Below are 13,565 nucleotides of genomic sequence, written 5' to 3' on the forward strand. Positions count from 1 at the left end.
TCATTTGCCTCTCCTGCTTGTTATTCCTTCAGATAATTCCAACAGATTTATCAGGCGAGATTGTGCTTTGAGGAAACCATACTGACTACGGCTTATCTTATCCTGTGCCTCCATGTACCCTGAGAGTTACTTAATAATAGACTCCAACACCTGTCCAACCTCGGAGGTCAGTCTAACTGGCCTACAGCTTCCTCTCTGCTACCTCCTTCCCTTCTTGAACAGTGGAGTGACGTTTGCAAAATTCCAGTTTTCCGGAACCTTTCCAGAACCTAGTGCTACTTGAATGATAATTACTAATGCTTCCACGTTCTCTTCAGACACCTCTTTCAGAATCCAGGGATGAACATGATCTGCTCTTATTTTATCTTCAGACCTTTCATTTCCCCAACAATATTCTCTCCAATGATAGTAACTTCACACAATTCATGACCCATGACACCGGGAACTTCCACCATACTGCTCCTGTCGTCTACAGTGAAGACAGATGCAAAATATTCATTCACTTCACACGTCATTTCCCTTCCCCTTCACTTTCTCTCCAGCATCTTTTTTAACGGTCTGACATCTAATATCGCATTTCGTTTAGACTGATGTTTCGAAAGAAACTTTTGGCATCCTTTTGGAACGTCGCCTATTCCACACTGTGAAATGTTCTACCATGGGAAGGAGTGATGGGCTGTTTGAAAATGGGAACCATAGAGGAGGTGAGGCAAGAACTTCAGTAAAAACTGTTGTCAGAATAAGGAATGATGCACTGACTGAAAATTTTCACCTACGTTAAAATGGCAGACAGGGAGGGTGTGACGTCCTGACTGACAATCAGAGAAGGAGTGACGCACGGATTGAAAATGGCCATCCGTGATGAAATGATACACTGACCTCTTCAGGATGTAGAGCGGTGTAGGAGTCTTCAATGAATTTCTGTGCAAACTGGAGGCAAGGTTTGGGGCTGCGAGCTGGTTAGCGTCCATCATTATGACCATCTTCTACGGGGGACCTGGAGGGCGGGAGAGGGGATGGGAAGAGACTGGGGAAGCGATTGGGGAAAGGGAAGTGGAGAAGAGGAGAAAAGATGAGTAAAACCATAATCAACCCTGTGTCCTCCATCTCTCTATACCCTGCATATTCTGTCCCTCTCTCCACCCATCTCTTTCCACTCACTCTGCACTCTCTCAACCCCCTTGCTCTCCGCCCACACTCTCGCCTCTAGCTTTGCACCTTTCGTTCAGTATCTCTCTCATCACCACTATACTCCCCACAGCACATCCCTTCTCTCCTCCATTCCCTCCCCCCCCGCCCAGTCTATCCTCTCTTCCCATACCTCCACTCCATTAACCCGACCTATAAGCCTCATAATTTGTATGCTCTCTATCAAATATCCAGGAATTCTACGTTCCAAGGAATGAAGTCCTAACCGATTCAATCCTTTCTTATAACTTTGTTCCTGCAATCGAGGCAACATCCTTGTAAATTTTCTATGTATTCTTATAAACTTATTTACATATTTCACGTAGTTAAGTAACCAAAACTGCAGACAGTACTCTACATTAGGCCTCACCAACTTCAACATCACATTCCATCTCCTGTACCCAGTGCATGTATTTATGACGTCCAATGTGCCAGAACCTTTCCTTACCACCCTATCAGCACATGACGCCACTTCCAACGTATGATGACCTTGTATTGTCGTAGCACGCTCATCAGCGTCCGACATTCACTCTGTGAACCATAGCCGCCTGGCTTCTACCGAATTCCAACAACCTGCACTTGTCTGCATTAAATTACATTTGCCGTTTTCCCAACTAATCCAAATCCCAAATCCCTCTGCCAGATGTGATCGCCTCCTTCGCTATCCAATGCATCCCCACTCTTGGAGTCATCCGCACATTTGGTGATCCAGGTTTCCACAATACCATGGATACAGATGACTAGCAACAACAGAGTCAGCACCGATCCCGGCGGCACTACGCTAGCCACAGACCTCCATTCGGAGAGGCAAACATCTGCTAACACTCTGTGGGATCTCCCGCCACCTGGCCGTAACCCACCTGGACAAAAAAGACACGTACGTTCGAATGCTGTTCACAGACTTCAGTTCAGCATTCAACACAATCATTCCTCAGAAACTGATCGGAAAGCTGAGCCTACTGGGCCTGAACACCTCCCTCTGCAACTGTATCATAGACTTCCTGACTGCGAGACTTCAGCCAGTCCTAATTGGTAGCAGCATCCCCAACACCATCACACTGAGCACGGGGGCACCCCAGGGCTGTGTGCTCAGTCCACTGCTGTTCACTCTGCTGACCCACGACTGTGCTGCAACACACAGCTATATCACATCATCAAGTTCGCCGATGACACGACCGGGTGATCAGCAAGAATGATGAGTCAGCCTACAGAAAGGAGGTGCAGCGGCTAACGGACTGGTGCAGAGCCAACAAACTGGCTCTGAATGTAAACAAAGCAAAAGAGACGGTTGTTGCTTCAGGAGGACACGCAACGACCACTCTCCGTTGAACGTCGACGTCTCCTCCGTAGAGATCGTTAAGAGCACCAAATTTCTTGGTGTTCACCTGGCGACATCACGGACATTTACACCGCACGCTGCATCCGCAAAGCAAACAACATTATGAAGGACCCCACGCACCCCAGATATAAACTCCTCTCCCTCCTTCCATCTGGAAAAAGGCACCGAAGCATTTAGGCACTCACGACCAGTCTATGTAACAGTTTCTTCCCCCAAGCCATCAGACTCCTCAATACCCAGAGCTTGGCTTGACACCAGCCTACTGTCCTCTACTGTGCCTACTGTCTTGTTTATTATTTATTATTATTTATTGTAGTGCCTGCACTGTTTTGTGCACTTCATGCAGTCCTGGATAGGTCTGTAGCCTAGTGTAGTTTTTGTGTTTTTTTCTTACGTATTTCAGTGTAGTTTTTGTATTGTTTCTGTCGCACCATGGTCCTGGAAAACGTTGTCTCATTTTTACTATGTTCTGTACCAGCGGTTATGGTTGAAATGACAATAAAGAGTGACGACTTCACTTGACTAGACTTGACAAAACCGATGGTTAATCTAATTTACTACATCATCTTGGTAGCCCGGCGACTGAACCTTCCTGAGCAGCCTTCCATGCGGGACCTTGTCAAATGCCTTGCCAAAGTCTATGCCGACAAAGCCTACTAACTTGCCTTCTTACTAAGATGTCTTTGTAAGTCTTTGGGGGCTTACCTACCCTAACTTGCTTCATGTCTGCATACACGCCATCTTCTATAAGCAGGACAGAGTCTTTGATCTCACTCTGCTTTGCCTTACATCTATAGACTCCATTTAAGATTTTCCCCATTTTACTGGTTCCACAATAGATTTCTCTTCGTTAATCCAGAAGATCAATTCTGTGCATTTCAATCCTCTTTCTCTCATACTTCATGTATAATCCCTGGGGATTCTGCTTCACGTTTTCTACCAGGACAAACCCATGCCTTTCCTTAGGCCTCTTGGCCCTCTTTCTTAAGTATTCACTCGCATTTCTTATACGAGGCGTGATTAATATGTTACTGGCCAAAGGTAAAAACAGTCAATTTTAGAATACCCAGCACATTTATTTTTCAACATAGTCCCCTCCTACATTTACGCACTTAGTCCAGCGGTCGTGGAACATGTGGATCTTGGTCCTCCAGAAAGTGGCCACAGCCCAGGGCTGATTGATAAGTTCGTGGCCTAAGGGAGAAGGAGATGAGTTATACAGTCCTCCTTACAGGCACATGCAGGTCAACTCTTTGAGTGATTATGCAGAAAGTTTGAAGTTAATAGCTCATCTACTTCTACCTTAGGCCACGAACATATTTCACCCCTCGTACTCCACAAATTCCTTGCTCCCTGCACAGGCTGCGAGTCTCCAACTATGTTATTTACCAGGGCCTTAATACCAAGGTTCTCCAAAAGATTGTTATACTTACAGTCTATTCTGACATCCACACACAAGCTTTGAAATCTCAAAATTTCACCTTTGAAGGTCTGCCAGGTATCAAACACATGTTTAACAGAGAACAGACTGTCGCAATCACACTGATCAGAATCTTCGGAGATCTTAAAAATATAGTTTCCCAAATTAGGATCTCAACCCAGGAGGCAGTCATAACCTTTGGCATATTACGTTTGAATCGAACGACGTTGTGATCACTCGGTGCTAAGACTTTCCCTACACTAACGTTTGTCATGTGCAGAGTCTCACGCTCCCACACTCTCTCGTTGGCACTGATTTGGAAAGCATTCCTCAACACATTTGACAAACACCAGCACATCTAATCATTTTACAGTGCGGGTATCCCAGTCCATACCTGGAAAGTTAAATCGTCCTCCTGTAACAGATTATATTTCTTGCAACAGGGTGCGATCTCTCTAAAAATTGTTCCTCTTAATCCCACAGATAAAGCCGCACTAGACGAGTTCTCCAGACTATACTGAAAATGCAGTGACGTCACAACTCTATAGTCTGGAAGGAGGGAACCCCGGAATATCCAGCTGCCAATACTGCCCATCTTGCAGCCAAGTCTTACTAACGTCTACCAAATGATAATTCCATGTGTTGATCCACGACTTGAGCTCATCTCCCTTTCCTTCAATACTTTTTTTTTGCATTGAAATATACGCTCTTCACGTTAGTCGCAACATACCTAACCCTTTCTAATTCCTGTCTTTGTCCGAGGACTTAACAATTTCTGTTTGAGAAACTAGGTTAAGTACATGGATGGGAGGGCATGATCTGACAAATTTACAGTTCAACACGGAGACCGGGAGCAGTGCGTGAAAATCACAATACCCCAACTCCCACCTCACCCCACAACTCCCCTCCCCCCACCGCAGCGTCGGATTGCAGAGCCGGAGCCAGGTGTGGTAAAACTTTCGCTGTGGGATTCCGAGACGAGGGCCATAATCTCAACCATATCTAACATATTTACCACTGTGGATAAATAAATTGTTAGTCTAATCACTCTGACCAGTCGCAGCGTCTCTCACTGATCCATGTCTCCTCAGAGCCCCTCCCCTTCACAATGGGCTCTTCATCCAGTCTCTCCCTCTTCCCTTCCGAATCGTTCCACTCTCCTCGCCACCCAAAACACTGAACCCTCCTTTCTACGAAACCAGTGAGTTTACCACACCCTCCGCACTGCACACCTTCACTCATTTTGCTGCAAGCTCGTCTCCCCCCACCCCTTGACGCCATTTTCACTCACCTGTCCTTCCTCGCCGGCCCTATCGCTCAGCCACACCACCTCGATACCCTGCACACCCATCCTCCCTCACCCATTTCTGTCGCCCAACACGCCTCGCCTCCCCAATTCCCCCTTTTCTTCGCAATCTCCGTTAAAAAAAACCCTCACACTCCCTTTCTTTTACCCTCTATCCTTTTCCCTCTACCTCCCAATTGTCCACTCTCAACATCATACCTTGCCAGGTTTGATGATGTGGCCATCACTGTATCGTGGCTGAAGGATGACTGCAGTTGGGAGCTGAATGTCCAATGTTACATGCCATATCAGAGGGATAGGAAGGGAGGCCGAGTGGGTAGTGTGGCTCTACTGGTAAAGAATATCATCAGATCAGTAGAAAGATGTTACATAGCATATGGTCTGTGTGCAGGTCAGTGGGACTAGGCAGAAAATGTTTCGGCACAGCCAAGAAAGGCCAAAAAGCCTGTTTCTGTGCTGTAGTTTTTCTATGTTTTCTATGGGATCGGAAGGTGTTGAATCTTTGTGAGTTGAGTTAAGAGATTGCAAGTGTAAAACAACGCTGATGGCATTATAAAGAGGCCTCCTCGCAGTGGCTGGGAGGTGGACCACAGGATGCAGCAGGACATAGAAAAGGCGAGTCAAAGGAGCAATATTATGATAGTCGCGGGACATTTTAACATGAATGTCATTTGGGAAAATCAGGTTGGTAATGGATCTCAAAGAGTGAGTTTTTAAATGCCTAAGAGAAATCTTTTAGAGCAGTTTTGTCGTTGAGCCTACTAGGGGACCAGCTATACTGGATTGGATGCTGTATAATGAACCGGAGGCGATTAGCGAGCTTAAGGTAGAAGAACCCTTAGGGAAATGTGATCACAATATGAGGGCGAGAAACTAAAAAATAATTAGAAGGGAAAAGATTAAATATATAAGCAAGCTAGCAGATAACATCAAAGTGGAATATAAAAGGTTTTCTTCAAGTATGTTAAAAATAAAAGAGAAATTGGAGTGGATCTAGGACCGCTAGTAAATGAGGCAAGAGAAATAATAACGGGGGGAAAGGAGATAACTGATGAAACTAAATTAGTATTTTGCATCAGTCTTCTCTCTGGAGGACACTAGCAGCATGCCTGATGTTGTAGTGTGTGAGGAAGAGAAGTGGGTGCAGTTACCATTACAAGAGAGAAGGTGCTCAAAATGCTTAAAGACCTAGAGGTACATTAGTCACCGGGACCAGATGAACTGCACCCTAGGGTTGTAATAGAGGTAGCGTTAGAAATTGTGGTCGCATTAGAAATGATCTTTCAAAAATCATTAGACTCCGGCATGTGGTCAGAAGACTGGAAAATTGCAAATGTCACTCCACTCCACTCTTTAAGAACGACAATTATAGATCAGTTAGCCTGACCCCAGTTGTTGCGAAGATGTTAGAATCAATTGTTAAGGATTAGGCGATGGAGTACTTGGATGCACGGGACAAGATAGTACAAAGTCAGCATGGTTTCCTTCAGGGAAAATCGTGCCTGACGACTCTTTTGGAATTCTGTAAGGAACTTACAAGTAGGTTAGATACAGATGATGCAGTGGATGTTGTACATTTGGAACTTCAGAAGGCTTTTGACCAGGTGCACACACATGAACTCCTTACCAAGCTAAGAGCCCATGGCATTATAGGAAAGTCACTAAAATAGTTAGAGCATTGGTTGATTGGTAGGAGGCAGCGAGTTGGAATAAAAGGACCTTTATCGGGTTAGCTGCCAGTCACTAGTTCGGCAGGGGTCAGTGTTGGGAAGACTTCTTTTTATGCTCTATAGAATTGATTTAGATGATGGAATAGATGGTTTTATTGTCAAGTTTTCTGATGATGCGAAGGTTGGTGGAGGGGCAGTAGTGTTGAAGAAACAGGTAGGATGAAGAAGGACTTAGACAGATTAGAAGAATGGGCAAGAAAGTGGCAAAGGAAATACAATGTGGGAAAATGCACGGTCATGCACTCTGGTGGTAGAAATAAACGTGCGAACTATTTTCTAAACGGGGAGAAAATCCAGGAATCTGAGATGCAGAGGGTCATGGGAGTCCTTGTGAAGAACACCCTGAAGGTTATCTTGTAGATTGAGTCGGTGCTGAGGAAGGCAAATGCCATGTTATCATTCATTTCAAGAGATCTAGAATACAAGAGCAAGGATATGATGTTGAAGACTTATAGGGCACTGGTGAGGCCTCACCTTGAGTATTGTGAACAGTTTTGAGGCCGTCATCTTGGAAAAGATGTTCTGGCATTGGAGAGGACCAGAGGAGGTTCACAAAGATGATTCCAGGAATGAAGGGTTATCATACGTGGAACATTAGATGGCTCTGGGTCTGTACTCCTGGAATTCAGGAGTATGAGGGGGAATTTCATTGAAACCTTTCGAATATTGAAAGGCCTGGGCAGAGTAGTTGTGGAAAGGATGTTCCCATGCTGGGGTAGTCTAGGAGAACAGGGCACAGCCTCGGGATAGAAAGGCGCCCTTTCAAAACAGAGATGCGGAAAAAATTCTTTAGCTAATGTATGGTGAATGTGTGGAACTCGTTGCCACATGAAGCTGTGGTGGCCAGACCGTTGGGTGAATTTAAGGCAGAGATTGATATGTTCTTGACTGGACATGACATCGAATATTACGAGGAGAAGGCCGGAACTGGGATTGAGGAGGAGAAAAAAAAGGTTTAGCCATGATTGAATGGCGGAGCATACTCGATAGGGCAGATGGCCTCATTCTACTCCTATGTCTTATGGTCTTGTGGTGTCTCTCGCTCCCCCTCCCCTCTCTTTTCCCCACTACCTCTCCACGCACTCACTTTCATCTTCAACTACCCGCTCTCCACTTTCCACACAACCCCTCACTCTCCAGCTCACTCCCCTCCTACTCCTCAGCCTCATTCTACCTCTACCTTCACCCTCATGTCAAAATCACTTAACAGGTTAGTAGCACTGTCACTGTGAACGCTGCAGATTCCAGATTCTGGGTAATATTCGCTGAGGAAATCATAGTTAGGAATGCCACAGGCTGATTTATGTAAGGCAATCTTGAAAAAAGTATTTCTAAAACAAGTGCAGATAATACGAGACTGAGGAAATGATAAAAATGCTAGAAACTAGTAACAAACAGGACAGAACTGTAACTGGTAACGTTGCGGGTTCGAGACCCCAGGTGAATTTCCCTCAGTCACATTAAAGTATCCATCTCTCTTCCGTGTAGTAGAAATGGTTAATTACATTATAAAAGTGAGTGCTTTCACACCCGAATGACAGTGAATTATCCAACTGGTTGGATTAGATTTCAGCAGAAATGCCTCTCCGTTCGGTGGAATGTGCGGGTTCCGGCAACTGCTCACACGCAAACCCTGAGCTGCGAATCTCACAGAACAACAACCCGCATCTTCGAAATTAATCAATGATCTGGCCTCTTCACCCTCCGTTTCCAGTTCCACTGAAGGATCTCGTTCACAAACGTCAACTTTTTATTCAGATCCGCAGATGCCGACGGACCGGCTGAGCTTCTCGAGCTCTTTGTGTGTTACCAGGGTTACGAAAGATCAGCCAGAGGGAGCGTTTGGGGTTGTGGGCGGGGCGCTTTGATACGACGTCAAGACATGGGGAACCAAGGTGTGATTAATTCAAATTCTGCTATCAATTTCGGATTTTTATTTAATCAACCCGTTGTGTTCTGAGTCAGGGACCAAGCAGCTACAGAGTCATAGAAAAGCACAGCACTGAAACAGATCCATATCAAACCTATTTAAACTGCCGACTCCCATCAACTTGCACCGTGTCATAGTATCTCACCCCTACCATCTTAACTGTCTCCTAAATGCCGAAATAGAGCTCGCATAAACCACTTGTGCTGACAGCTCGTTCCACACACTCAGAACCCTCTGAGTGAAGATGCTTCCCCTCATGTTACACTTAAAGTTCTCACCTTTCGCCCTTAATCCATGACCTCTCGTTGTAGTCCAACCAAACCTCAGTGGAAAATCCCTGCTGCGTTTATCTTGTCTGTACGCGTCATAATTTTGTACAGCTTTATCGAATCTCCTATCAATGTTCCACAATCCTAGGAATTAAGTCCGAACCTATTCAGCCTTTCCTTATAACTCAGGTCCACCAGAACTGGGGACATTCTTGTAAATTTTCTCCGTATCTTCCAACCTTATTTACATCTTTCCTGTAGGTAGGTGACAAAAAATGCACAGAATATTTCAAATTCGGCCTCATTAATGTGTCTTACACTGAAACATAACAACCCAATTCCTGTCCTCAATACTTTAATTTATGAAGTCCAATGTGACGAAGGCTTTCTTCACAACCACAGCTGTAACACTGTAGTCTACCTGTGTCGCTACTTTCAATGAATTACGGACCAGTATTCCCAGCCCCCTTTGTTCTACTGCGCTCCCGAGCTCCCAGCTGTTCACCGAATGTGGCCTACCCCGGCTCGTCCCACAGACGTGCGAAACCGCTCACTTGCCTGCGTTAGATTCCATTTCCGATTTTGAGGACATTTTTCGAGCTGGTTGAAATCCCTCTGCAAGCCATGATGGCCTTCTTCGCAGTGCACTGCACTCCCAATCAGCAAGCCTGCTGCTCCACTTAACCACATTATAAGATAGTACGTTGATATAGATCACTAACAACAACGGACCCAACACTGATCCCTGCGGCTCTCCACTAATCAGAGGCCTCCAGTCAGAGAGGTAACCATCTGCTACCAGACTGACTTCTCCCTCAAAGCCAGTGTCTAATCCAATTTACTGCTTCGGCTTGAATGCCGAGCGACTGAACCTCCCATGTGCACCTTGACAAATGCCTTGCGAAAGTCCATGCCGACATATCCACTGCCTTGCCTTCTCACTACTGATATAAGGCACACCGGCCTTGAATTTTCTGCCTTTCTTAAACAACGGAACATTAGCTATCCTCCAATTGTTCGGTACCTCACCTGTCACTAAGCATAATTTAAAGATATCCTCTACCCGCTTGCAATGTCCGCACTTGCCTCCCCAGGGTTCGGAGGGAAGAACTTTTCAGTGGCTGGTGATTTATGAAACCTAATTTTCCTCAGGTTCGCAAGCACCTCCTCCTCTGCAAACTATTTTCGGGTCCATGACCTCACTCCTTGAGATACTGTTTCCCGAGTAAACACAGATGCAAAAAACATCGGTTTTAAATCTCCCGCATTCTGATCACTATATGCAACGAGATCCCCTTCACAAACTCCTGTCACTTATATTGTTTCATTTCCCAATAGGAGATCATGTATCACACATTCCCTCTTTAATCCCGTACGCTCTGTCGGGTCTAAAACAATGGAACCCCGTAATATTGAGCTGACAACCCAGGCCATTCTGAAACATAAGAGCATAAGACATAGGAGCAGAATTAGGCCATTTGGCTATCGAGTCTGTTCCGCCATTCAGTCATGGCTGATCTTCCACCGCCACCTCCTCCCCCCCCCCCCCCGCCCCCCGTGTTCAACCAGGAAGGTATCAAACTCTGCCGTAAATACACCCGACAGCCTGGTCTGTACAACTGTCAGTGGTAATAAATTGCACAAGTTCATCACCCTCGGAATAAAGAAATTTCGCCGCATTTTTGTTATAGATGGACGTTCCTCCATCCCGAGGCTGCACCCTCTTCTCCTAGAATACCCCACAATGGCAAACATCCTTTGCAGTTTCACTCGGTCTCGGCATATCTCATTGAAAGGTTTCAATGAGACTCCTGCCCTCATTCTTCTAAATTCCGGAGGTATCCCTGTGAACATCCTCTGAACACTCTTCAATGCCAGCACCATTGTTCCTCGATCAGGAGCCCAAAACTGTTCACAACACTGTACTTAAGGTGAGGCCACATCAGTGTCTCATAAAGCCTTGGTATCACATCCCTGTTCTTGTATTCTAGACCTCTCGAAATGAATGCTTCCATTGCATTTGCCTTCGTCCCCAGCGACTCAACCTGCAGGTAAACCTTTAGGGTGTTCTGCACAAAGACTATCAAGTCCCTTTGCATCCCAAACTTTTGGATTTTCTCCTCGTTTAGAAGCAGTCTGCGCATTTATTCCTACCATGCATTTTCAACACCGTATTAAATTTGCCACTCTCTTGCCAATTCTCCTAATCTGTCTAAGTCCTTCTGAAGCCTATCTGATTCATCAACACTCCCTTCCCCTCCACCAATCTTAGTTTCATCTAGAAACTTGGCCACAAAGCCATCTATTCGGTATTCTATATTACTGATGCACTGCATAGAAAGAAGCGATCCCAAAACCGACCCCTGTGGAACACTGGGGGACGTGGCAGCCAACCAGCCGAGGATACTTTTATTTCCGCTCGCTGCCTCCTACCAATCAGCCAATGCTGTATTCATGCCAGTATCTTTCCAGTAATAGCGTGGGCCCTTAACTTGGCAAGCAGCCTCATGTGCGGCACCTTTCCAAAGGCCGTCTGCAAGTCCAAATATACAACAGGCATTTTATCCCCTTTATCTATTAGGGGTGTAAACTCCTCAAAATAAAATTCCCGCAGGTTCGTCAGGCAGGGCTTTCCTAAAGAAAACCAAACTGACTCTGTCCGACCTTGTCCTGTCACCAAGTACTCCATAACCTCAACCTTAACAAATGACTAGAGCATCTTTCCAACCAACGCTCACTAATGACTACAACATCATATTTCCATCTGTTGATACATAACCTGCCTTTCCTTCACTACTTTTTCCGTTGAAATATTCGCAGCTCAGAAAATTAGTTGCAGTACGCCTGACACTTAGATTCCTGAATTTGCGTGAAGTCTTAGCACCATCTGTTTGGGAAACGATGGTCCGGGTCTGGAGGGCAGGTCAATGTGTCGCGACAGACGAACAGAACGACAGGGAAATGGGGAAATTGGCACAGTAAAACTCCTTGCGCAGGATAGGGAGATTAGTAATCATGCATTGTAAATCACGGTGTGGGATATGGGAATTTGAATGGTGTGCGGTGAATCTGCCGGCGTGGGATACAGAGATCGGGCACTGGAATTTCACTCTGGATTTATTGAATAACGTGATCAGCCATGACAAGCATCGTTGCCAGTGTAGACGACCAATCAGTTAGTCTAATAATTCTGACCAGACACAGCGGCGCTCTCACACAGCCATGCCGCCTTACTGCGGCTTTCCTTCACCCCCCACTCTTCTCCATACACCTCTCTCTCCCCTCTCAGCTCTGTCCACTCTCCTCAGCACCCATCCCCCTCACATACCCTCTTTCACCACGTCCTCGTGCTCATCCCACACCGTCACTGCTTGTGCCTCAATACAGTCTCCCTCACCCCTCTCTTCTCCATACACCTCCCTCTCCTCTCTCAGCTCTGTCCACTCTCCTCAGCACCTATCCCCCTCACATACCCTCTTTCACCACGTCCTCGTGCTCATCCCACACCGTCACTGCTTGTGCCTCAATACAGTCTCCCTCACCCCTCTCTTCTGGACGATATTGTCACTTCCCCGCCCTTTCTCGCCGCCCGACTCTGTCACCCCTTCCTGTTTACTGCATAGCCCACCACCTCTCCCTCCTCACCGCCCCTCACTCATCCCTCTCTCCTCGCCTCGCCAGGCACGAACTGCTCCTTGATCTCCACGCCTCTCGCTCAGCCACCCTATCTCGCCCCCTCGTGCATAACACTTTTTCCTCACCCAACCTCTCTCACCCCACCCTACTCGCCGCGTGCTCCATCCCCACTCTCACTCCGTAACCTACTCCCTCTCATTCCCTCTCTACTCTTATCCCTCTCACTATCCCTCACCCTACCTATCCCTATCCCTTTCTCTCTCCCCGCTGCCTTTCCCCTCTCTCTTCCCCGTCTCCCTTTCTCTCCAACTGTTTGCAGTCTAGCCCAGCCCCACTCGCTACCCTTGTCACACACTCTCTTCCGATGCCTCACATTCCCTTTCTCTCACACTGTTGGTCTCTTCCTTTCTCTCTCCTCTCCCTCCTGCTCGTTCACTGGCCCCTTTCCTTCTCTGTCTATTCCCTTCTCTCTCCCGCCCGCTTCCTCTCTACCCTCCAGCTAACTCTCTTCCCCTCAACCTGCCCCTGCCGCAACGTTATTATCCCACTCTACCTCATCCTGCCCCACTCTGACTCCTCACCCCCTCTATCTACACCAAACCCTCCTCTTTTCCATCAGCCTCTCCCCCCCCCACCCCCTCACCCTCACAGTTACAGCAAACACATTGAAAATTAATGGCAACTGTAACTGGGAACATAGCCAAGTTAATGTTGCAGTCAGGAATGCCGCGGACTGATTACTTGAAG

Source organism: Mobula birostris, chromosome 13 (assembly GCF_030028105.1).
Source record: "Mobula birostris isolate sMobBir1 chromosome 13, sMobBir1.hap1, whole genome shotgun sequence".
Classification (NCBI taxonomy): domain Eukaryota; kingdom Metazoa; phylum Chordata; class Chondrichthyes; order Myliobatiformes; family Myliobatidae; genus Mobula; species Mobula birostris.